Source organism: Telopea speciosissima, chromosome 1 (assembly GCF_018873765.1).
Source record: "Telopea speciosissima isolate NSW1024214 ecotype Mountain lineage chromosome 1, Tspe_v1, whole genome shotgun sequence".
Classification (NCBI taxonomy): Eukaryota; Viridiplantae; Streptophyta; class Magnoliopsida; order Proteales; family Proteaceae; genus Telopea; species Telopea speciosissima.
In genome coordinates this window covers 49,848,938-49,876,247 of record NC_057916.1, presented here as the reverse complement: position 1 = coordinate 49,876,247, position 27,310 = coordinate 49,848,938, and the positions used below count along the sequence as shown (strand labels likewise).

Genomic DNA, 27,310 nt, shown 5'->3' with positions numbered 1-27,310 from the left:
TTCACCTAAACCCTGAAAAGCACAAGAAAGCACTGAGTAACTCTGTCCAATGTGGTAAAATGTATAATTTATGCCCTAAAATTTCACACATAAATGTGCTCATCACCTGGGTAGGGAGATGTTGGAGTCGGCTGGTTCTCTCCGACAACTTAATGGATGTATCGCGGGAAAGGGTAACCAAGCCCACACCAGGGATACATGTATTGGGGATTGTAGTAGCACTAACTAGACTTAGTTGTATTATTAGGTGGCTATTAAATAATCTGGACTTGCATATCATGTAGGATGATGTGGAATGTGGTTGCATGTGCATTCATGATGATATGTTTCGCTTACGAGCTCGGTGGGGCTCACACTCTGTTATATATGTTTTTCTTCTAGATGATTCTGTAGGTGGATGCCGTTGTGGCATGGCGGCTCATTACGAGGAGGAGAGCCCTAGTTATTATGATGATATTGGTGTAAACCCTGATGGAGGTCGTACCAATGATGCGAGCGTTCTCAGTGGTTATTGATGAAGACCAGTGACGGGTGCTTCTGATGCTTTTTGTCTTGGGAACTCCTTTTTGCTTTCGATAGCAGTTTATCCCAGTTTCTGTTTCTGTTGTAGTCTTTTCTTTTTCTTTTTGGGGGTTGAGTTATCTCACCCTGTATATATATGTATTTTCCTTTTGCTTATGTATATGTCAGTCTTACTTTCAGTTGTGGGTTGTATTAGGGAATGTTTCAGAACTTATGTATATATATATATATATATCACCATCATTCCCGTATCGCTACACTTTCTCCTTTGTTATTATAAATGTAGTTTATCTGCAACACTCTGATCTTACTTGTGGTAATGTGATGAATGTGGGACCGTGAATGTATAACTGCTTCTAGATCTGTGGGGTTTGGCGGATTGCCATTATGCAATTTGGGTCACCTACCTAATCCTCCCAGGGGGTAGTTTGGGGTGTGACAAAGCTTGGTATCAGAGCGTGAGGCTCTTCTTACATTCACGGGATGCAGAATTGGAATAATAAGCTACTAACATTAAAACATGTAGTAAAGTAAAAGCTACAGGGAAGGTAGAAGTAATTAAAAGACAATATGCATAATTACATTAAGTTAATGATAATTGTGGCCCAGCCACTACAAGAAGTTGACTGAAGGTACTACCTTCAAGTTTACATAAGCTGAAAAAAAGGATATATACACCACACCCAAAAGAAAATACATAAACTATATAAAAAAAAAAAGAGGTGAGATAATAATTAGAACTACATAATGTCAAGATAGGTTGAACATGTAGGAACTGTCTGGAGTACTACTCTGTCGGTGGTAGGTCACTCGATGGATGTTGTGACTGGCGTGAGTCAACATGGTAGAAGATATCCCAGAAGTCTAGATGCTGCTCTACAGATACCACTCTACTCTCTAGAGATGAAAAGCCTCGATCCATCCTGGTTGCCATATCAATGAGCTGAGTGCTGAAGCCCTGGAACTGAGACATCACCTGTGACCACTTAGATGGCTCTGACACCTGTGAGCTAGTGGCACCTGTCGCTGCGTATGGGGGTAAATCCGTGAACTGTGTACCAACCCCCTCTAGGTCACTCTCCTCTCCATGCTCACCACCCTGGATGTCGCCCTCATCACCCTGCATCTCTCCTAGCTCCTCATCTCCCTGCTGCTCATCTCCATGCATCTCCATCTGCTCACCCTACTTAGGATCACTCCCTAGCTCCCCTGGTACCTTCATCTTCAAGATCGAGGTCTTGTTGATGGGCTTAGACCTGTCTCTCTCTATATACTCACCACCCCAGGGAACCTCAAAGTGTCTGAAAACCAAAGTAAGGAACTTCTCATATGGAAGGTTCCCATCTAAAGGGTTATGGGTATAGTATAACATAGTCTGAAGTAACAGATATGGGAGGTTTATAACTTGACCCCCCTTGCCCGCTCCCAGTAGGCAATAGGTAATATAGGCTCTCAACATAGAAATACTGCCTCTGTTTCCGCCCTTCGGGTAGATGTTATATGAGACACATCTACTAATGACACGAGCACTGGGCTTATAGGAAGCCTCAGATTTAGGAGTACTCTCAGAACCAGTCAAAGCTTTGAAGACCCTCCTCCTGGTCTCCAAAGAGAACATATCACAAATGTCGACCCTGGGCCTATAGTAACACCTCTCCCCAGTATCTGATAGCCCTAGGATCCCTGTTAAGGTGGTAGTGGTCAGTCTAATGTTCACCCCCTTGACCCTGCTCTCCAATCCAAACTCCCGTGCCCTCGATGGCACTAGGTTACAATAAAAGTATCGAACCAACTTAGGATAACATGGTTCTGTAGGTGATAGCATAGAGGCCTAACCTAGGATGTTGAACCTAGTGAACAAATTGTACTGATGGAAGTCATCCACCTATACTACCCGGCCATTTACAATCTTTAGGGACCTAAACTTGTCCCAATCCTTAGCATGCTCATACCTAGAGAATAGAAACCGATTGAACTCCGGCTCCTCTGATGATGAATCATCCCTAGGAGAAGTGGGTGGCACTGAAGAAGAAGAAGAATGCTCACTCTCGGACCATAACCTTTTGCGTGCTACGGATTTCCTCGCCGTTCTATGGCTAGTAGACATTAGGCTGCAAAAAGAGAGAAGAAAAGAAATTGTTAGGGCAAAGAAATTGAAAAAAACTCTGGCTAGAACAATGGAAACAAAGAGAGTGACCTAACATAAGGAAATAGGTAAAGAATCTTACCTAGGCTTACGTAGAATTGCGGGGGACCCGTGAAAGTGGAAGGATTTGGTGTGGAAAAGGTCACACTAAGCTCCAAAGCCCTGCCCTAGGTGTTTAGAAGAGTTTAGAGAAGAAATGGAATGAAATGGAGCCCTCTTGGACTGTTATATCTGAGCCCTGATTCTCTGGGCGATCTGGGCGATGCATCTAATGCCCAGAGACATCGCCTAGAGATTAAAATTGTGCTGTTTTTGCATAACAGCTTATGGGAACTTGAATCTTACCTAAAAACACCACAACAAACCTAAAAACATGAATTTTTATAAAATATGCATGTATAAAAAAAAATTAAAATTTATCAATTAATTAATTAATTAATTAAATCCAAATATTACCTAATAATCTATCTAAGGGAGTGAGTATAGCCAATGCTTGGGGATTTAAGAATTTTCTTTTTGTATGTGAATAAATATTGATAGATAAATATGCCTATGCCTAATTGAAATTGGTTTGTGCAAGGATATTTAATATTATGTGCTTAATACTGTGCGTGTACGAACCAAGTGGTTTGATGCTATGCAAAACTAAACCTAGATATTTAGGTATGTTGTAATACGTATCTCTGAGGTTAGGGAATGTAGATCTTACCCTATCCACAGCCTAGGCTAACCAAGAATAGAGTTCAATGTTGATTGTGGTGTTTTTTGAGGTTGACGATGTGCGTCAACTCTTTATATTTGCAATGCTATTATGTGTTTTTTTTTTTTTTGTAATTTCGCATCAACTCTTTATATTTGCAATGTTAGTATGTGTTTTTTTTTTTTGTAATTTCCCATCCCTCTCCCCTCCCCGGCTCCGGCTGCCCTTCCCCCCCCGCCCTCTCTCCTCCCTTACAGGCCCCTGCACATGTGTCTATTTTAATATTCCTTCTAATATCTCTACCCAAAAGTCTGTATCGAGAGAGACTATGGCACGTGTCATGTCATTTCAATTGATGGCCCAATCAGAGTCTATGAACAAAGTAAGGCAGTTCATCAAAACCCATTTCAGAAACCAATCACAGACATCGAACCATTAATAAGCTAAAATGACGATTAGAACAAGGGGAAAAAAAAGGCTCTGCAACCCACCAATCTAGAGACGAAGGTGAAACACCTTCGCCGGAATATGCAGACCAAGGAGACTCCGCCGAAGGTTGCTGTGTGCCATAAATTTTGGAAATGATAAAAGATATCTTTAATTTATATTTTATTCCTAAATTTTTACAATGATACTTTTTATTTTATCCATGAGTTTTGCGATAATAAAAGATACTTGTACTTTTTATTTTGTTTATGAGTTTTCGCAATTATAAAAGATAGATTTACTTGTTGCTAGCATAAAAATGGAAGGTTGGTAGTTCACCAACTGTGCAGTTGTTGCATTGAGCTAAGCGAATGAGTTTTAAAAGAGGAGATTTTCTCCTACTTTCACCCCACTTTTTATGTTAGTAAACTATATATTTATTTATTTATTTCTACCAAAAAAAAAAAAAACTATATATTTATTTTCATAAACAAAAACTTTGGTATTTTAAAGATTTTCATAAGTTCCATCAACAAGTATAAATTTGTAGTTTTTTCGTAATTTAAAATTTTAAATAAATTTATATTATATTTTTTTGTAAAATTATAAACTAAAGTATATCTTTTAATATGAAGGAGTCACATCCTTATAGACAGGTTAAAAAGAACATTTGGACCTAATCCAGCAAGTAAAAACATGGAAAAGCTTTTCTTTTGTATAGCGTTGAAAAGTGTTCTCTATATTTTGCATCTAATTGTATTGTAAAAACATGATAATTTTTTTTATAAATTATTTATATCCAACTTGTTGGGTTTACACATTACCAGATCTTCGGTTTCTAGTCCAAAGCTAGTAATACATAGAAATCTCATACTACTAGAATTTTAGGAATTTTTCATTGAATATTAAATGGAATATGTCTATTCATCGATAAGTAATAAGAAAGCACGAGAAATGATTGAATTGTAAACTTTCATGAAAACAATAAAATTTCGTATGGAAGGAATCTAGAAGCATTTTTGTAAGTTATTGTTATGTTAGACTCACTTTCGTGGCAGTTCCCATACTTATTTAGAGCTGTATGACAAATGAAATGGCTATGGGGTCCTGAATTACATGGACTTGCCCATGTAATCATATGCAAGACAATTTTAATTTTTGTGGTATAGCTTTGCTTATGTTTAGATTTACCCAAAAATAAGTGGACCCATTAGGCCTCTTGCTGGTCTCTCGTGGGTCCTCGTTGTGTACCCCATTGTGGGTTTTAAAAAGAAAAGATTTACATTGAGAAAATCCCCCCCCGACCCCCCTTCCCACCATTTCTTTATTTGAGTGTGGAAAGAACAAAGGAACAAGCTCCCATCAACTGATATATATTTGTTGAGAATAATTTTGGTTTCTTAAATGGTTATATAATCATAAACAAGGTAATCCTAACCTCATGTAATTTGATATCATCTAATAGAAAAGGGGCCTACCAATAAGGTTTTGAAAAAGAAAAGAGAGAGGTCAAGAGCAATTTAGAAAGGTGAGAAGAGGTATCAAATTCTTTGGGCCTTCATTAATTGTGTAACAATGACAAGGCTGTATTCATTTGTCAACCAAAATCTACAAAAAAAAATATAATTGTTTGTCACAATATTAATAATACCATCCCAATTTAATAGACGTCTATGAAGAAATTTAAGTCCGGTATGTATGACTCAATGCATTAGGGGCATAAATCTTTCCTCTTTGACGATCGAATTTTTCTTAAGCCATAGTGAAGGAGGAATTTCTTCATTGATAGCTATATATTATTGTGTTTGGACAAGTGTCTGAAAATGGTGAGGGTATTTTGGATCTCTAACAATTATGGGAGGTAATTATGATGGTAGATTTGTTGATGGAACCTTCCTCATAGGTAAAATAAAACTTTCCCCTTTCTTTTGTTATGTCAAGATAAGCTTACTTTGATAGTCTCCTTGGTGTACCCACCACTAGATGAAGGTGCCGTTGTAGGCCTTCCTCCAGGTCCTCATCGTCCTCAATTCCTCTTTGTTGCTCCCATTTAGTTTGCCTACAGGCCGTGTATCGTGGTTGGATGACATATAGACAGGAAAGATTGCCATCTCTTGTTGGAGCTGGCTGACTGTCAATCAAAACAAGCCCCGAGATGAGGGAATCAGAGTTGGTGGCCTCAAGGTGGTGGATCGCGGGAGAGATCTCTGGACTTCGACAGAGTCTGGGCCAACGGCTAAGACAATGATTGCTCTTGTTCCTCCTCCTATGTAGTACAAGTGCTCTTTGTCCACATTGACTAGCTAGGTATCTTATTAGTTTGAGCCCAACATGTCAATCCATTTAAAGATGAAAATTTAAAAAATGAAAAAGAAAAGGAAATACGATGCGAGAAAGAGATTGGACTCTTTTATAACTTTAACTTTCACGACAATCATATATTCACACATAAAGATTTACATGAGTCAATAAGATTGTCTACATATACGGTTAGATGACATTTGCTTCGTTGTCAATAGAGATTAGGGTTACAACTGCTCGTCCTCACACGTCTCTCAAATTTAGAGAAAACGATTTTATTACAACTACACTTCTGAATACAATACATTATACCTCCACCAATAGTAGTGGGAAAGAAAGTTAAAAGAAGAAAAAAACAGGTCTCATACTTCACAGTCAACTAGAAGGAGACCGGCCAGCTTTTTGACCAGTTGTTTTGCTACACTTTCTAGAAGACTACATTATGATGGGTACAGAATTGACTCTATTTGCCGCAATTTCTGGTTGGGCAACGCTGGGGGAGATAAGAAAAAACTTTCTCTCATTTCCTGGGACAGAATGTGCACCCCCAAATCTAAAGGGGGACTGGGGTTTCGTAAGGCTGAACATCATAATAAGGCCTTACTGATAAAGCTAGGGTGGAGATTGATCACTGAGCCTTCCTCGCTTTGGGCTCGAGTCCTCAAAGCTAAATATTTTCCTAAATTATCTTTCTTTGATCAAAGAACCCGCGTGAGAAAAGGTTCCTGGACTTGGAATAGTATCTCTCATGTTATTCCATCCTTGGAAAAAATGGTGATAAAAAAAGTAGGAAATGGTAATTCCACTTTTTTCTGGACTGAAAAATGGATCCCTTCTCTATCAGGTAATCTCTCTTCCTTTTCCATCTCTCCTGTCACTTCTGCTACAAGTACGGAAAAAATTGACAGGTTCAGAGTGGGTTCTAACTGGAATTCTGATTTACTTAATTCTATGTTACCTACACCTATCTATTCTTGAATTCAATTAATGAATTTGTCAAATTTAGAGGATAGATGGTGGTGTACTAGGCACAAAAATGGTTATGTCAAATTTAGAGGATAGATGGTGGTGTACTAGGCACAAAAATGGTATCCTCAGTACTAAATTGGCTGCTAGAGAAATCACTCCTAATTGTGGTCTTAATATTTGTTTATTAAATCTTGCTGGAATTTCTTTTGGAAACTCAAAATTCATCCAAAATTTAAACTCTTCTTCTGGCGTTTGCTAAATGCAGGACTTTCAATCAGAGCTAAAATGGCTTCAGATCGACTCTTCTTGTGCTCTATGTGGAAATTGTATCGAATCCTCCTGGCATTTGTTTTTATCGTGTGATTGGGTGGAACACATATGGGTGGCCGGACCTCTGGGCCTGAGATCCGAATTCTTGGCTTATGAAAGCCTGATAGATTTTTGTGTAACACTTTACTTTAATCATCATCTAGATAAACAAACGTTAACCTGGTTTTTCAGTGTCTTTATTATTACTTGCTTCTTTATTTGGGCAACTAGAAACAAAGTTGTCAATGGGTCAGGAAAGCCTGATCCAATTTGGATTATGAAACATATATGCAAATGGTTGGTGGACTTAAAATTATCCCCCCCCCTCAATTTCATCCCAAGATGTAATTGCTCGTAATGTGGAGGATTTCTTAGTACCTACTTCTTTTTCCTTACCTGTGCTCAATATTGTTGTTTTATTCTGTGCAGGATACAGCATACCTGGACTAAGTCAGGCAGGAAGGTCCTATATCTTTTTGAAAGATGGCAAATTCACCTTTCTTGCTGTAGGGTATATAAGTACTACCAATGATATGGGACCCAAAATTTTTGGTATTTGATCAAGCTTAGACCATGCTGCTAGCATGGGGTTTGATACATCCAAGATTCGCCGGACCAATCAGCGGCTGCCACGCGTCACAGAGCGACTAGCTCCAGAAACAAGGAGAACCAACCGGGGGTCCTACCCGGGGGCGGCCAGCACCCAAGCACGGCCTGCACCCAGGCGTGGTCTCACCTAGGCGCGGCCACACCCAAGCCCAGCCTACACCCAGGCGCGGCCTACACCCAGGAGCGGCCTACACCCAGGCGCGGCCTCGCATCCAGGCACGGCCTCTCACCCAGGTGCAGCATCGTGGATGCAGACGTGATGTACACGGACACCGGGGCCACTCGTCTATGACCCAATTGTGTCACTATAGACTCATGTCACCACCAGGACTCCAGGCCACCGCTTAGAAGTCCCGTCACCCAGACGGATTCAAGCACCAATGATGTCATCACCACACGTGGGTATCTATCCGCCAAGGATCTTGATACCACCAGGACACTCCCTCCCACGGGGAGATGGCCAATTGGGATAGAGCCCCGTTACCCAGGGCCTCTATCCACTCAACGGCACAATCGCTATCAAGCTAGGACTCTCCACACTGCCATACACTACTATAAAAGGCAAGGTACACAACCCCATTAGGGGACATCAAAACTCATATTGAATAATTACTATTCATCTATTTGCTCAGGAGATCTAACTTTGGAATCGGAGAGCCCTAGGTCGGAACCACACCGGTTCTCTCTGTTGACCCCTTGGTCCACTTGCAGGTGACGGCACTCGTAGGACCGCTCGACGATTTCTTGACGCAACAGATTGGCGCCGTCTATGGGAACGACGCTAGCCATTACAACTACTAGCTCACTTCCATATACATTCAATGGCACGAAGGAAGACTACCACCACCAACAACAGAGCAAGGAATGGATCACCACCCCCAGAGTGCTCTCGTCGCAGAGCCAATGACCAGGACCATGTCCCTCTGGAGGAAGAGATCCCCCTTAATGACCAATTTTGGGTCGACGAGCCCAACAATGATGAGGCAGATGATGTGGTGGTGGAGGTGATACCTAACCCCAATGCACCAGCCACTGTGGGTTAGATCAACGACTTGCAATGACAGATCCTCGATGAACAACTACTCTTTCGAGAATACTTGACACAGCGTGCGACATCTCACCACCGAAGGACATCGCCATCAGCAAGGGTGGAGTCTGTACCTCGACAAGAGCCAAACCCTAGGAGATCATCTCCCAGGGGCGTGGGATCAGAGAGACTTGCACAACGGGCAACCCCTACTCCGCAGCGGGGGGAGCCTTCCCAGTGTCCCAGGACAACAAGAGACCTCTTACCACGGTCAGAACATGGGAGGGCACCAACACCCAGGGTGAGGGTGCCTAGCCCGCAGAGATCGGTTCGGAGGTCTGTGTTCGACGGATGACTTGAAGAAGGTCACATACCATGACGAAGTCGGACCTACAGAGAGGAAAGCCCCTCACCTTCATGACAGGGTTCATCATGGCGTGACCATTCACCATCCCGCCAACACTCAAGGCGGGAGGGGACATCTAGGTGAGAGCGTGAACGACATCGCAGCGAACGTCCGGCCAGGCATGAGGGACAAACACCGGATGAGGAGCTCAATCGAAGACTCCGCGACCTGGATGAGAAGTTGGAAGGGTTGAAGAAGCAGACCAAAGGCGAGACACATTCCATACCTGGACAACACCCATTCTCGACAGAGATCATGTCAGCCACGCTACCTTCCAGGTTTCGACTACCCACCTTTGAACTTTACAGTGGTACCACTGACCCTAATGACCACATCAACTACTTTTATGGCATGAGAGAGTGTGGGGCAAATGATACATCCAAGATTCATCGGACCAATCAGCGGCTGCCACGTGTCACAGAGTGACCCACTCCAGAACCATGGAGAACCAACCAGGGGTCCTACCGGGGGGCGGCCAGCACCCAGGCGTGGCCTCACATAGACGCGGCCACACCCAGGCGCGGCCTCACCCAGGCGCGGCCTGCACCTAGGCGTGGCCTCACCCAGGCGCTGTTACACGCAGGCGTGGCATACACCCAGGAGCGGCCTCTTTCCCAGGCGCGGCCTGCACCCAGGCGCGGCCTCTCACCCAAGCGTGGCCTGTACCCAGGCACGGCATCGTGGACGTAGACGTGATGTACACGGATACTGGGGCCACTCGTCTATGACCCAATCGTGTCACTACAGACTCATGTCACCACCAGGACTCTAGGCCACTGCTTAGAAGTCACGTCACCCAGACGGATTCAAGCACCAATGACGTCATCACCACACGCGGGTATCTATCCGCCAAGGATCTTGATACCACCAGGACACTCCCTCCCGTGGGGAGATGGCCAATCGAGATAGAGCCCCGTTACCCAGGGCCTCTATCCACTCAACGACACAATTGCCATCAAACTGGGACTCTCCACACCGCCATACACTACTATAAAAGGCAAGGTACACAACCCCATTAGGGGACATCAAAAGTCATATTGAATAATCACTATTCATCTGTTTGCTCAGGAGATCTAACTTTGGCATCGAAGAGCCCTAGGCCAGAACCACACCAGTTCTCTCTGTTGACCCCTTGGTCCACTTGCAGGTGACGGCACTCGCAGGACCGCTCGACGATTTCTTGACGCAATAGGGTTGAAGCTTAAAAAAGTATGGTGCTCCAATCCACACATCACTGATATTCTTCCATCTTCAACTAAATCTTCTTGGCTGGTATTGTATTAAGGATTTAGTGTATATCTCCGATATAGCCCAAGAAATAGTGTTTGATAAGCAAGGAGACCCTTTTTGTATAGCTATAGTCAAATTCAATATTCCCACTCCGCTAGTTAATTGGCTTTGAATTTGGATGTATTTCAAAGTGGGTGCGAAGACAAAGATTTAGGGGTAATATACTAATATTATTTCTTTGAGACTAAGAATCAAAATTTACCGTAAAAGTTTATGAGGTTTCTTGGGTAGAAAGATATACGTCTTGTTTCATTAACCTTAATTAATGAAACAAATTTTTATTATTTTCAAAACATTAAAAAAAAAAAAAAAAAAACTCCTCATAGAGTGAGAGTGTAGACTCACCAAAACTATGGAATTAAATAGGGTCTTGATTAGGGTTTCAAGTTTGGCCTTAATGGTCAGAGCCTGTCCTAAGTTCGAACAGGGCCTGGGTTGAGATACTTTGGTCTGAGAGTGGATCAAGGTTGGGAATTTCCAGTGCTGAGTCAAGATTGAGACCTCAGGCTGAGTCCAGCCCATGCATTCCCTTTCCCCCCATGGTCAGGACCAATCAGGGTTAGCCCGACAGAACCCTGAGGGTGAATCAAGGTTGGATTTTTTTGGCCCTGAGTCAGGGCTGAGTCGGGCCTGGGCCTAGCTAAAACGACTCAGGATCAGGCTGGGTTTTAAAAGGCCCGACCCAATCCGACCTTGTTGCAACCCTAGTTTTAATATAAGGAATCAGTTTCTGAGTTAGATCCAGCTGAGTCTAGTTCGATTCCATTTCTGAATTGATCGGAGATCATCTAATATGAATGAATTACTATGGTATGACCCACCTAGAGCATCTAAATTGGTGCATCACTACTTAAAAGATGATATCTTCCTATAACCTATTTCAATTGTATACGCATCCTAGCTAATCAAATGACTTTCTATTCAATCGAATATTCTAAAATGGACAAATTGTATTGACAAAACTCATTTTGAAGCATCGAGATTGGTACATCAGCACTTGTATGAGCTTTCTTGGACCATATTCTAGATGCATAAGTCATCCTACAAGGTCCATTGGATCCGAATAAATTAGACTTCTCTTGGCCAATTGAATCTTCCAATATGGATAAATTTATATCGTATGACGATTTGGAGCATCACTACTTGGATCAACCTTTCCTAAACCCTATTTTAGTTGTATATGTCATCCTACGGTGTTTGCCAAATTTGGATCCAAACAACAACTTAGCCTTATCCCAACTAAATGGGGTTAATTAGTTATATGGATCCTTACCCTCCTATTAGTTCTATGCGAAGTCATGTTTGATATAAAGCCTAATCTATGCATGTCTTTCTTCACCATTTCTCTTAGGGTCATTTTAGGTTTGCTTCTGGCTTTTTTAATTTTTTAATTCAATCTGAATCAAATCACTCCTCCGTACTGGAGCATCCAAAGGCATCTGTTGAACATGACCATGCCACATCAAATGATTGTCTCGTATCTTAATCCTGTATAGGAGGCTAGGAGCTACTCTCAAATCTACTCCAATATGACCATGCCTTACTTTATCATTCCTAGTTTTGCTGCACATTTATATCAGCATCCTCCTCTCCTCTACACTGAGTTTATCTACGTAATGCTTCTTAAGTATGCAACATTCCACACCATACATCATAGTCGATCATATGACTATCCTATAAAATTTTCCTTTTAAGTTTTAAAGAAATACGTCAATCATGCAATACTCCGAATGCACCTCTCCACTTCATCTGTCCTATTTTAATTCTCTGTGAAACATCATCCTCTATATCATGGCCGGATCGAGATTTCTTATTCATTTACATTTTTATTTGGATCTGATGGAGCTTGTAGGATGACTTGTACATCTGCAATAGTGTCCAAGAGGACCAATCCAAGCAGTGATGTACCAATCTGAATCCTCCAGATGGATCATACCCAAGGTTGAAAAACACAAAATTGGTCTCCATTTTCAAAATCCTATCTTGCATTTGATGATTTTGAACTAACATTTGTTTTATTGGCTATAGGTACCTCATTTTGTCACCCTCGGAGAGTGTCCTGACGATGATGAGTGACTTTTTAGGATTGGGGGAAGTTCTGTTTTTAGAATTAGTGGTTTACCTGCCACGGTCTTGACAATGTAGAAGATTATTCAAGTAAAATAACAAAAATGCCCTTAAAGGGTGAATTATATTTTATATGGTGGAATGTTGCAATTTGACCTTAGAGTCCACCCGAATGTCCAAGTAATATATTATTTCATCATACTAAAGTTTAGTATAACAACAAGCTTATTTGCCTCTTAATCGGGAAAAGACTTCATTTCAGTCTAATTATTGTGGACTAGTACAGTCCTTGATTTTCATACCAAATAAAAGTATTTGAAATATGTAGTAAACTTCTCTTTGAATCATCCAATTTGGCCATTTGGAACCCAAATCATGGGGTTCAAAATTTTGGGTCAAACTTTAATCAGGGTCAGCCCACTCCAAAATGAAACTAGCTAGCTAAAACGCCTTGCGTCATTCAACTCTAAAATGGGTGTGTCAAAGTTGAATGAGCTCGAGTGACACCAAACGCGTGTCACATGCATTCAGTGTTTGGTACCTCATGAATAAAATCCATTCCCCATCGAGTTTCTCAGGGTCGGGTGTCTACATGCATTTAACAATATTAAATTAATGATGGCGAAGTGTGGAACAACAACAACAACATTATTGATGAAATGTCTAAAGGGACCTCAAACAATTCCCATGGTCATCCTTCTTTACTTGTAGCAATCCATGCGACAACTTTTCATCACTCTCCCACATCTCTACTCTTCGGAAGCTTGATCCAACACTTATTGCAAACCTTGCATGATGCTTCTGACCTTCGGTGACCCAACACATACCCACAAATACCATAATTCACCACAACACAATGAAATGTGGAGTCAAATTAATAAAACAACAATAGCCCAACCAGCTGTGGATGTGTTAGCGGATCATAGCATCCATCACAAATTAAAAATAGTTGATCCCTTAAAGAAATGTCCAGGCATTCAGTTAGAGACATATACCCACAGTCCCAAAATGACTGTTAGCATGATGAAACACACATTTATCCTTAAAAGATCCATATGCAGTAAATGGTAACAACAGTCAATCATCATGCCGGGTTTTTTGAAAACATAATAAAGGGCAAGAGATCTCTACTTGGTCATATGGTCTCTGCACAAGCGTCTGGGCCAATGGAGGATCACGTCTGAGGATTTCTACCCAAGGGGTAGAGGCATCATTTAACGGTAGAGATCTTTTCGTAGTAATAAAAATAGTAATAATAATAATAATAAAATAGACTTTTCCTCATCCTAGGGCTAGTGTTCACAAATCCCTATAGGGTTTTAGCATGTTCTACATAATATTCTCCCAATAATTGTGCCAGCGGTGAATGGATTCGCATTCACCATGGCTGAAGGAAAACTCAGGTCCTTCCTAAACTGTAAGAATTGTAATTTGAATGAAATTGCTTGTGTATTGATTGAGATTACAGTAACAAATAAATAGGAATTACAGAGATACAATCCCATTGACATAGGGATTGTGATAAAGAGATTTACATAAAGAAGGAAACTAAAACAAACTAAATATGGATAAAAAGATATGAGAGACGTATGGGTTGGATATCTCCCATTATATCCGATAACACTCCCCCTCAAGTTGGAGCGTGAATGTCATGAACGCCCAATTTAGACTTTAAGAACTGAAATGTATCGCAACCAAGTGGCTTGGTAAGGAGGTCCGCAAGCTGCATGCGGGAAGGAACATGATGAGTGGAGAGGCAACCTGACTGGATGCGTTCACGGACAACATGGCAATCAATCTCAATGTGTTTCGTCCGCTCATGAAACACGGGGTTGGCAGCAATGTGAAGAGCAGCCTGACTATCATAGTAAAGGCGCATGGAAGAGGAAACCGAAATGCCAAGATCAAGTAACAAAGTGCGGAGCCAGACCAACTCACAGGTGGCGGCTGCCATGGACCTGTATTCAGCCTCGACCGACGAGCGAGAAATGGTCGACTGCTTCTTGGATTTCCATGAGAGGGGCCTACCACCCAAAAATGTGATATAACTTGTGACGGAGCGACGAGTCGTGGGCCAGGCAGCCCAATTAGAGTCACAAAAAGCCGCAAGGGTGAGAGAACTGGAGGCCGAAAGGAGGATACCAACACATGGAGAGGACTTCAGATAGCAGAGGATGCGTAAGGCAGCATCCATATGAGCCTGACAAGGAGAGTGCATGAACTGGATGAGCGTGTTGACTGCATAGGAAATATCCAGGCGGGTGATAATCAAATAAATAAGGTGACCAATTAACCGTTGATAAGGAGAAGGATCACTAAGCACATCCCCCATATCGGTACTCAACCGAACACTCGGGTCCATAGGAAAGCTGACTGGTTTGGCACCAAGAAGACCGGAGTCGGATAGAATGTCGAGTGTGTATTTTATTTGGCTGAGGAATATACCAGTTTTGCTGAGGGCAACCTCAATGCCAAGGAAATATTTGAGACGACGTAGGTCCTTGAGGCAAAACTGATCCTGTAAGAAACTGATGATAACCTGAATAACCTGCTGATTAGAGCCAGTAATAATAATGTCATCAACGTACAACAAAACTGTCACACGCCAAACCACCCATGGGAGGATTAGGTAGGTGACCCGGATTGCATAACGGCAATCTGTGAAATCCCACGGATCTAGAAGCAGTGTTTACATTCATGGAGCCACAACCATCACTTTACCATAGGCAAGATCAGAGTGGTGCAGAAGACGACAAATAACAATTATAAATGGAAGCATAGTGATACGGGGAAATGATGATAATATATACATAGGTAAGTTTGTACATTTCCCAACAACCCACAAACTAAAAGCAAAGCTGACAGAAATAGAACTAGAGCTAATACTTGCATAATGTATACAGGGTGAGCTAACTCAACCCCAAAAAGAAAAGAAAGTAAAACTACAACAGAACCATAGTCAGAACGGGGATAAACTCCTGACAACTCAAAAAGGAGTCCCTAAGCCAAAAAGCACCACGTGCACTCTTCAATGGTCCTCATCAACAACCACCGAGAATGTACGTAGGATCGGTATGACCTCCGTCGGGGTCCACACCAACTTCATCGTAACAACCAGGATTCTCCTCCTCGTGATAATCCTCCATGCCACAGTGGCATCGATCTACAAAATCATCTAAGAAAAATATTGTATAACAGAGTGTGAGCCCCATTGAGTTCGTGAGCAAATCATATCATCATGTATGCACATGCAATCACAATTCATAGTCCACATGAACCTACATAATATGCAAGTCTAGATTATTTATTAGCCACCTAACAATACAACTAAGTCAGGTCTGTGCTACTACAATCCCCAATACATGTATCCCTAGTGTGGGCTTCTAACCCCTTCCTGCGATATGCCCATTGAGTTGTCAGAGAGGATTGATCAACTCCCGCATTCATTCACTAAGGTCAGCCCGACCAGCCCTCTGCGATTAACCTGTAGGGTAATCCATCACATTTCTCATTTCTTTTCTTTTCTGGCTCATAGCCTGGCATATAATTCAAAATCATCATTCCGGTGTAAGCATATTTCTTTTCATTTCATTTCTTTTCTTTTCCTCATATACACATATCATATACATATATGGTCACCCTCACAGGCATCCAACACCTAAACCCCTGTTGGCAAGGGTGCGTAGCACGGGTGATGAAACTCTAACCCCATGTCTATATGGCAATGTATGAGTCAGGTGGTGTCAACCGCATCCCATACTATGGGCTACCACAAGCCTCATTTCCAAGCCGACTACGGCATCTAGTCTAGCATATATATTCATCATACAAGAATTCACAGTGTTGATCAACAGACAGTCATTATGCAGTAATTTGAGTAGTTTGAACAGAAGTAAATATCACAACATTCATAATTACTAATTTTAATTGCCGGCACAACATCATAATTACACACGCACATATGATAATATCATTCACTCACCTGTGTTCGGCTCTTGGAATTCGGTTACAAACTCAGTTCCAACAGCTGTCTGATTGTTGACCTTGAGCGCGACATCAAGTCCTAGATATAAATCAGAAGTTGTCATGTTAGGTTTTCAAGCTGTCTCTGCTAGTCCTAGGGTTAACCTAAACTTATTGGGTTGACCCGGTGTTTAGTTGGTCTCACTTGGAATCACTGGGCCCTGCACTGGGCCTTAGGCTCATGTCCTGATACAATGGCCAGAGTCTATGGCACAGGGGTAAAATGGTCATTATCAGTGATCATACCTGACCCTAGGTCAGATCAGGTCTATAGTGCTATCCACAGCTTGTTTGTGCTGTAGGACCAATCACAACATGGTTTCTTTCACCTGCGGGGCCCACCAGGGTTCCAAGGCATTCCTTAATAAAAAACAGATGTGGGGAAGGGCTTTTGGTCATTTTCCAACCTTCCCACACTGTCCCACGACCATTGGGTGAGATCCCCCAGGTTTGTATGCAAAAACAGCAGGCTTTCCTTCACTGGGCGCTGGGTGCATCGCCCAGAGGATGCAAATCGATGCAGGGCTGAGTTTCCAAGGTTGGGCTTGCAGGCAGTGCTCAACACTGATCCCCATGCATGTTAGGGGGGTCAGGTAGCCCCAGGGATGGTCTACATCTTGGTCCAGATGGATTTTCCATTAGGTCCACTATCAGGCTGTCAATGGCTGCCCAGACAGCCCAGTGAATAGTGTCACAGGGTTTTTCCCAAGCTTGAATTTCAATTTCAGCCACATGTAAGGCTGGAATTGGATGCAAAACAGTGGTTCAAGGCTGCAACCACTTAGGGTTTGGTCTCTACAGCCCAAGCCTGCACCCAGGGTTCCAACTAGACAAATAACAGGGCATCTGGCAGTGCAGCAGAGCATAGCCAAAATTTGGCCCAAAGAACAGTACAATAGCCTATTAAATCAAAAATAAAATTCATAGATCTTCCATGCACAAGGCCTACATGGTAGATCTGGAGCTGTTCTGGGCTGCCCAGGGAGCAGAAACACATCAACCACAGAGGAGAAATGAAAGCAGCAGGTATGCAGGCATAATTCTATACCTGAACAGGGCTGAAGTGCTCGATTCCAGCTGAGCAGGGTGGCAGCCTTGGTTCCCTCCTCCTCCTTCTTCCTTCTTCCTTATCCTTCTTCCTTGTCTTTCTCTCTTCTTTCTCTCCTTTCTCTCCTCAAGGTACCAACAGTGCCAAGGGCTCTAAAATGAGCCCAAGGCCACCAATTTATAGGCTCAGCCCTCACTGAGGCTTGTTTGCTTGTGAAGGTCCCTTTTGGAAATGTATTTTTAAACTGATTCTGGGTGATTCTGGGCTCACTGGTGGAGTCCACAGTGAACTACGAGTATGAGGTGGTCCCTTAGACTCCCCTCTATCTGTGGAGGGTGTTCATGTCCATATTGGGTGTCCCCACAGTTAAATATAATTAAAAATGTGCTGTTTCATTTACTGGGCGATGTCACTGGGACTTGTCTGCATCGCCCAGTGCATCGCCCAAAGAATTCCAGCAAGCTGAAATTCAGTGGGGTTTGCACTGGGGCTTAACCATTGGTCAGGGCATTGTCCCCACATGCCTTACAGAGGTTTTTCACGCATTTTTACAAGGTGGGTCCCATAATACTTGGGGAGGAGAGAAATTACTTGGGATCCAGGCCATACATCAAGCTATGAGCTGTGCGGCTGCAGGGGTTAGCTACTCATCTTCTGGTAGGTATGTGGGATGATCCACACATGATTTCTTCATCAACCCTTGTCACTGGAGTGATACTCCACAGTGTTCCCGGCTGCCTGGGCAGAGGTTCCTTTCCTTCATTCAAAAATCCAGCCAGTCAGGAGCAGGGTTTGATAAGAACAGCTGTGTAAGAGGTCACAGCGGAGCAAACAAATAGAGAATAATCGACCTTGGACTGCTTGTAACCGGCCTCAAGAAGAGACTTAGTCAAGGTGGCAAACCAATTGCGAGAAGCCTACTTAAGGCCATATAATGATTTCTGGAGCCGGCATACATGAGTCTCCCCCTTCTTCGCATATCCGGGGGGAAGATGCATATAGACCTCCTCGTGAAGCGTGCCATGGAGAAAGGTGTTGTTGACATCCAATTGATGAAGATGCCAACCACGTACGGCGGCAACTGTAAGAAGATTGCGAACAGTGACCAATTTTGCAACAAGGGCAAATACATCAGTATAATCAAGTCATTCCTGTTGAGTATAACCCTTAGCAACTATGCGGGCCTTATAACGTTCAATGCTACCGTCTGCATGTCGCTTAATTATATATACCCATTTGCAGCCAATGGGCTTCTTCCCGGCAGGATGGGGGCAAACTGACCAAGTTTGATTCTGTTCCAGAGCATGAAGCTCGGCTTCCATGGCCTTATGCCAGTAGGGGTGGAGGGATGCCTCTATAAAAGTGCTAGGTTCATGGTCAGTAGACAAGGCAGAAATAAAAGCAAAATGAGATGGAGATAATGTGTCATAAGAAATAAAGTAAAGGAGAGGTAAGGGGTGGTACCTGATGGAGGAGGCGTGACGGTTGTTGGAACTAACGCAGAGGCCGTAGTGCAATTGTAGTCACGAAGGCGAATGGGTTTGGTGTGAGGATGGGAAGAGCGACGAAGGGGGTGTGGAGGCGGTGGAGGAGGTGGTGAAGGGACACTAGAGGGAGGGGAGGATAGTGAGAGAGGACGGGAAGGAGGTGAGGGGGGGTAACAATGTCAGGAACTGAAATATGGAAATATGGTCAAGGATTAGGTCAGGAATGGGAAGGGGCAGCACCGTTCGCGAAGGTTCATTGGAGGTGGCGGCGAATGAAAATATGGACTCGTGGAAAGTTACATCACGGGATATAAACACATGGTGAGTGTGGAGGTTATACAAGCGATACCCTTTTTGACCAAATGGGAAACCAAGAAATAAGCAACGATGAGCCCAGGCATCAAATTTGTGGCGGCCGGGGTCATGGTTGTGGCATAACACAAGGAGCCAAAAACGTGCAGGTGGTCATAAGAGGGCACTTGGTTGAAAAGCAATTCATGCCCACCAAGATTAGGGGTGGGTAGGCGATTAATTAGGTAGGCAGCGTGCAAAACGCAATCCCCCCAAAAACGAAGAGGAAGGTGGGCCTGAAACAGGAGGGCACGGGTGACCTCGAGGAGGTGGCGATGCTTGTGTTTGGCGGCTCCATTTTGTTGGGGAGTGCCAACACAAGAATGCTGATGGAGAATGCTGTGAGTGGTATAAAAACGGCGCATGGGTATGGAAAAAATTCTAAACCATTGTCCGTGCGGAGAGATTTAATTTGATAATTAAATTGAGTTTGCACCATGTGATAAAAACCAGTAAATAAATGAAATACTTCAGATTTGTGATGCATAAGGTATACCCAAACGCTACGAGAAAAATCATCTACCAGTGTCAAGAAATTATGTGCACCAGTCAATGAGGGGGTGCGATACCCACCCCAGATATCACAATGTACCAAAGCAAAAGGGGTAGTGCTGTGATTAGTACTTAAAGGAAAAGGGAGACAAGTTTGACATGATAAATGACAAACATCACAGGGGGAAGGGGTAATAAAAAGAACTAACATGTGGAGAAACCAAAGGAGCCACATGTGAAAGACGATCTGATGACGGGTGCCCGAGACGCTGGTGCCAAAGGTGGGAATCAATGTCACGAGCACCAGGGAGAGCCAACAATGGAGTGGGTGGTGGAGGTGTAAAATAGTAGAGACCATCACGCAATGTCCCCCCCCCCCCCCCAATCAGCCTCCTCGTAATCAGGTCCTGGAAGACACAGAATGTAGGAAAAAATATGACAGCACAGTTCAAAGAAGAAGTCAGTTTGCTAATGGAAATTAAATTAAACTGAAAAGCGGGAACATGATGAACATTAGTTAAAACAAAAGAGATGGACTGAGGTGCTTATCGCCAAGATGGGTAATGGGTGAAGTCTGGCCGGTAGGGAGACAAACCGAAGAGGCCGAAGGGATGGGGTGGTAATTATCCAAACTGGCAAGGGAAGAGGTCATATGATCCGATGCCCCACTGTCCAAGATCCAAGAAGACGAATGCATACCTGAAACGGAAAAACTAGTCGCTGTACCTGCGAGATTGGCGCTGGGAAGAGAGGCATTGGTGCCTAAAAGACCAAGAAGTTGCTGGACCTGAGACGGAGTGAGCACCTGGGCAGTAGGAGTGCTTGGCACTGCTGTAGCAGCTTGGGCAGCAGGTGGTGCAGTAGGTGCTGGGAAGTAGGCACAGCAGATGCATCATGGTTGCGAGACGAGGAAGAATGTCTTGGGCTCTGCTGATAACCAGGGGGATAACCATGAAGCTGAAAACAGGTACCACGGACATGTCCATGAACCTTGCAGTGATCGCACCAAGGGCGATGGCGCGGAGCAGTAGCGGCAGTAGTAGGCGAGGAGCGCTGATCGGGAGAGACGAGCATGGCAGCAGTGTCAGGAACCGGCGCGATAGTAAGGGCACACTGCTGTTCTTCTTGAAGCACAAGATGGTAGCTACGGTTGACATTAGGGAGAGGTTCAATGGAGAGTATATGAGAGCGGATTGCCGCGTAACCATCGGATAAACCCATCAAAAACTGATACACACACTCTTGTTGGCCGGCTGAATGAAGAGTGGCTTGAGCGCCACAAGAGTAAGAAGGAGCAGCGACGTACGTAGTCAATTCATCCCAGAGAACCTTCAATCGGGTGAAGTAAACAGCAAGAGAATCCGTCCCTTGTCGGATGGTGGAGATGGATCTCTTGAGGTGAAAAATGTGTGGAGCATTACTGCGCGAGAAGTGCTCTTCAAGATCAGTCCAGACGGAAGATGCCGTGTTGGCATAAATGACGCTATCAGAGAGCGTAGGACAAAGAACATGCAATATCCAAGAGAGAACCATAAAATTGCAGCTTCCCAGGCTTGGACAGCGGAGGCAGGCGATGTCGGTATGGGGAGCGAACCATCCACGAACATCACCTTGTTTTTGGCATATAATGCCATGCGCATAGCGCAACGCCAGGTCTAATAATTATCACCATCCAAAGGAGTGGAAACAAGAATGGTGCCTGGATTAGCAGTTGGGTGAAGATAAATGGGAGAAGAGGGATCAATCGGGCTGGAGACGCCGGAGGATTCAGCACTGGGAACTGAGTCATCAGGCATGATGGAGACGAGCTTGAAAAAAATTGCAGAAGGCTGGAAGCGTTCAATAAACTGATACCATGTAAGAATTGTAATTTGAGTGAAATTGCTTATGTATTGATTGAGATTACAGTAACAAATAAATAGGAATTACAGAGATACAATCCCATTGACATAGGGAATGTGATAAAGAGATTTACATAAAGAAGGAAACTAAAACAAACTAAATATGGATAAAAAGATATGAGAGACGTATGGGTTGGATATCTCCCATTATATCCGATAACATAAACAAACACTTTAAACCATGGATTATGATCAGCCAAATACGTCTCCTAATCTAAGAAAAACAAAACAAAACAAAAAAAAAAAAAAAAAACCTAACTCCCAACTCTTCTTTAACCAAAAAATTAACCAACACGTGCCCCTATGTTCATTCTCTACCTCTAAAATGGATGGTAGACAAATACATAAAAGCACAGCCTTAATTAAAATATTCTATTTAAGTAGGCTTTGGGGAGAAGAAGAAGAAGATACAAGACGTACAACAATTAGAATGATGATGAGAATGGGTGGTTTTACTGTGAGTATCATTCCCATTCTTATCACTATTGTTGGTGTGATGATGGAGTATTCGTCACCTTTGGTTTATGGTATGAAAGGAACTGCAAGAGTGCAGAACAAGTAAGGTCCAGGAAAGAAATTGCATTTGCAATGTGAATCAAAAGACGATGATCTGGTAGAGAAGGCATTGGATTTCAATCAGGAATATTCATGGGTTTTCGCTGATAATTTATGGGGTACCACTCTTTTTTATAGTGATTTCTGGTATGACAGAAATGGTGTTTACGTAGCTTCTCATGCAGACGTTTATTATGATGACTGCACTGTTGTTGTTGGACTTGATGGTGTTCATCTTGTAAACGCTAAGTACCACGACATAAAACTGGTAGGTACATGGCCTCCACCTAATTAAGAGATCGATCAGGTATCAGTTTGGTATGGGCAACACCGATACGGATATCCGAAGCCCTATGGATGAAGGATAAAAATTAAAAAATAAGTTTTGGTATGAAAAAAGGAGGTTTGGTATATAACTAAGGTTGGTTACAATAAGATTGTAATCTTACTATTTTTGCCAGTTGTTTTGTTTCTAAAAATTATTTAATATTGTATTTAATGCAAGTATGAGTAAAAGTTTTTTTTTTTGTTTTTCAAATTGAAAGCTATTAATTGAAGATGTACATAATCGGATCAATTTCGGTCGGATAGTGACATTATCATATTCGTATCCACAGAAAATATCCAATTGGTCTTTTGGATGGATTTGGATAGTTTTTGCAGAGTTATTTTTTGAATACGGATTCTCCTAAATGGATTTGAACATGGATCGAATATAAATTTTCTAAACTTTGGAACCTTGGTCCAACACTTATTGCAAACCTTGCATGATGCTTCTGGCTTTCGATGATAACACATGGCCACAAATACCATAATTCACCACAACACAATGAAATGTGGAGTTAAATTAATAAAACAACAGTAGCCCACCCAGCTGTGGATGTGCTAGGATCATAAAATCCATCACAAATTAAAATTGGTTGATCCCTAAATGAAATGTTCGGGTATTCAATTAGAGACATATGCCCTGAGCCCCGGAATGACTGTTAGCATGAAGAGATGGCAATGCAAGACATCTTAACTCAGAAACCCATCTATTAATTGCTTAGACAACAATTAAAGGAGAAAAGTTAAGATGATGAAACACACATTTATTTATCCCCTCCAGTTCCCTGCCTGGCCTAGTTGCCCAGTCCCCCTAATAAGGGGGTGCAATGACCACCCTACCCCTACCTAGGGAACTGGCCAGGGCAGGAACTGGAGAAGATAATTTTCCCCTTAAAGATCGAAATGTAGTAAATGGTAACAAAAGCCAACCATCATGAAGGGTGTTTTCAAAAAATAATAATAATAAAAGAGAGTTTTCCTCGGCTGGAATGTTCATCACATCATCCTAGGTTTAGGGTTCACAAATCCCTAAAGGGTTTTAGCATGTTCTTCAAAATATCCTTCTGATCGATAACCACACATCTGAATCGGCTGCGATAAATGGATCACCATGACGAATCGTTATCGTCTCCTGTTCGCTGTCCGAATAGGACCGTTCTGTCCTCTCACATGGGGGCGCGAAATGATGACCTAACCCCCTGCCCGAACACACTACCTGAGGGAGGTTAAGTTGTCATTTTGCACCCCATATGAGGGGACAGGATGGTCCTCTTCAGGCAGCGGACAGGACGGTCCTATTCGGGCAGCGAACAGGACAGGATAAAAATTATCACCATGACTAAAGGAAAACACAAATCCTTCAATTCCCAACAAACACTTTAAACTGTGGATAATTATGAGCCAAATACGTCTCCTAATCTAAGAAAAAATTAACTCCCCAACTCATCTTTAACCAATTAGAAATTAACCAACACCCCATATTGATAAGCCACCCTCCCTGGAAAAGGGACAAAAACCATTCATTCTTGAGTTTTTATCCTCTCGTGTTATTGCACGGTGCAGTAATGCATCGTGCGACGCTGTAGAGGCCATGTGTCACAGTGGGCCCCACATGGTTCACAAGGCTCTGCAGCCGCCGCACGATGCATTACTGCACCGTGCAATAACGGGAGAGGATAACGATTCATTCATTCTCTACCTCTAAAATGGATGGTAGAGAAATACATAAGCATAGCCTTCAATTCAATTCGGATCCCAAGTGAGACCATGTTTTAGGTATCGGTTTGGTATCAGCAACACCGATACGGATCCCCATTTCTGAAACCCTATGGATGAGGGATAAAAATGTAAAAAAAAAGGTTTGGTATTGGTATTTATTTTGAGAAAACTATCTGTATTGGATGTATTGGTTCCGATATCGATACGGCTGATACCGAAACCAATACTTTTTTGGTAAAGAGGAAATTTACTGATTTCCAGGGTGTGTACCACCAATGACCTCATTCATACATAAATCATGAAGCCAGGGAATGGAAAATGGCCACTCTGTCTCACACACAAGAGGCAGTGCCTTCCTAGCCAGGGTACTTGCAACAATATTTAGATCCCTTGGAATCCATGAAAAACTAATAGAGGAAAAGAGCGCAGCGAGCCTCTGGATATCCGAGAGAACATCCACCACTTCCGTTGGGGGTGACCTATCAATACTTTGAATGAGCTCAATCGCAGTCTTGTTATCGGTTTCCACCTGAAGCTTGCTGAACCCTTCATCCAAAGCAACACTTTACGCATACCTGATTGCGAGGGTCTCCCCTTGCACCGAACCGAGTCTGGTGGGGATTGAAACTGCCTTCTTCAAAGAACCCGTATGGTCTTGATGAACCCCAAATAAGGCAAACCAATCGCAGACCGCCATGTGGCGAGACCAGGGGGCAGGGTGAACACCCCTAGGCGAACTCCTCTTGAGCGAACTCCCCTTGGGTGAGCTCCCCCTTTTGGGCGAACTCCCCCTTGGGCGAGCTCCCCCTTGGGCGAACTCCCCTTGGGTGAGTTCCCCTTGGGCGAACTCCCCCTTGGGCGAGCTCTCCCTTGGGCGAACTCCCCTTGGCGAACTCCCCTTGGGTGAGCTCCCCTTGAGCGAACCCCCTTTTTTGGGCGAACTTCCCTTAGGCTCGGACCCCTGTGCATGTGGACAGGTGTGCTTGAAACACTGCAGATAAGATTAGAGCACCGCCGCCTCTGACTGCAAGACGTACACTACCTCCAGGACTCTGGGCCACCGCCTATCAGTCAACGAACCCACAATGGACTCAAACACCTAGAACTTATCCACAATCTATCCATCCAAGACACCAAGTCTATCAGGATACAACATCTATCAGGAAGATGACCTACCAAGAGAAAACCTTGCTATTCAAGGACTCTACCGACTATCAAAGACATTTCACATCTACTAGGACTCTCTACATCGCCACCCCCCATGCTATAAAAGGAAAGGTATTCTACCCCATCGATCTATCTTGAGTTCTATTCACTCATCTATTTGCTCAGAAAGATCTGACTTTGGCATCGGAGAGTCCTAGGCCAGAACCACACCGGTTCTCCTTTGTCACCTCTTAGCCCTTTTGCAGGTAACGACACTTGAAGGGACCCAAATGATTTCTTGACGCAATAGGTCTCTAAGTACAATGCCCAAGCCCCCTCATGAACTCCCCAAGTTCAAAGCTACATCACAGTTCACCTTAACTTCTCCAATAGGAGGTGGAATCCACTTAGGAATGGAGCTTCTTACACCCCTACCATTAACGCTTCTAACTCCAGTAGGTGTTCCTGTAGCTCCAATGAACTCGATGTAGGCATTCTCAGCCAGAGAAATGAGATCAGTGGGGATCCAGCTCTTCCCGTTGATTACAAGCTCATTTCTGACTCTCCACAGATACCAGCCAATAAAAGAAGCTCTAGCAAGAGACTCTCTAGCCCTGCACTTATCGGCTAGAAACCATGCATCCCAGCTACCAATCCACTCTGTAAGACTTGGGTTCAGTAGAGGATTGTACTATAAAGAGCACCCAAACCAAACACTTCTTGCAAAAGGGCAATCAAGAATTAAATGGTCACTAGTTTCCAACTGTGCACCACATCTTACACATGATGGATCAACCTACAACCGTCGAGAAACTAAGCCTGCACCTGTAGCAAGCGCATCATTGCATGCTCTCCAGAAAAAACTCTTGATTTTTGGCAGTGCTTGAATCTCCCAAATGCGCTTCCAAATATGCTCAAGAACACGATCCCAAGCATGAGAACTTGAGGAGGAAGCTCTTGCCCAAATTTTCTCCACTTCTTTCTTAACAAGCAGGCAATAGGCTGACTTAACCGTGAACTCCCTATTCCAAGAGGCACCCCACACAAGCGAATCCTCACTTACAAATAAGTTGAGTTTAATCTTTAGGATTCCATCAATATCTCCTGGCTGAAAAAATCGGTGCAAGAGGTTTGTATTTCATGTCCGGTTCACTGGGTCTATCAATTCCGAAACCAGCCTGAGATTGCACCAGGGCATCCACCGGTCCACCCATATATTGACACTCGCACCATCTCCAATCTTCCACATCAAACCCTATTTAAGAACTCGCCTGCCTACCAACTAGCTTCTCCAACCCCAAGAGGGACGATTACCCAGCTTTGCTTTCAAAAAATCAGCATGTGGAAAGTAAATAGACTTTATAAAATGTGCTCAATAAGAGTTGGGTGAGGACCATAAGCGCCACGCTGCCTTTGCAAGAAGAGCAAAATTCTGCAATTTTGTATCCTTAAAACCAATCCCTCCCTTTGATTTTGGCCTGCACAATCT

At 43.2% G+C, this 27,310-nt stretch overlaps 1 long non-coding RNA gene across 1 annotated transcript; it reads right to left on the bottom strand.

Moving 5' to 3' along the window:
- On the bottom strand, window positions 1-23,424 carry LOC122657734. Its single transcript, XR_006332346.1, has 3 exons — window positions 23,360-23,424; window positions 1,412-1,419; window positions 1-12 (listed from the first exon to the last, which is right to left on the bottom strand). It is a non-coding gene; the product is annotated as an uncharacterized LOC122657734 (long non-coding RNA).
- Between the last annotated feature and the right edge of the window lie 3,886 nt (window positions 23,425-27,310).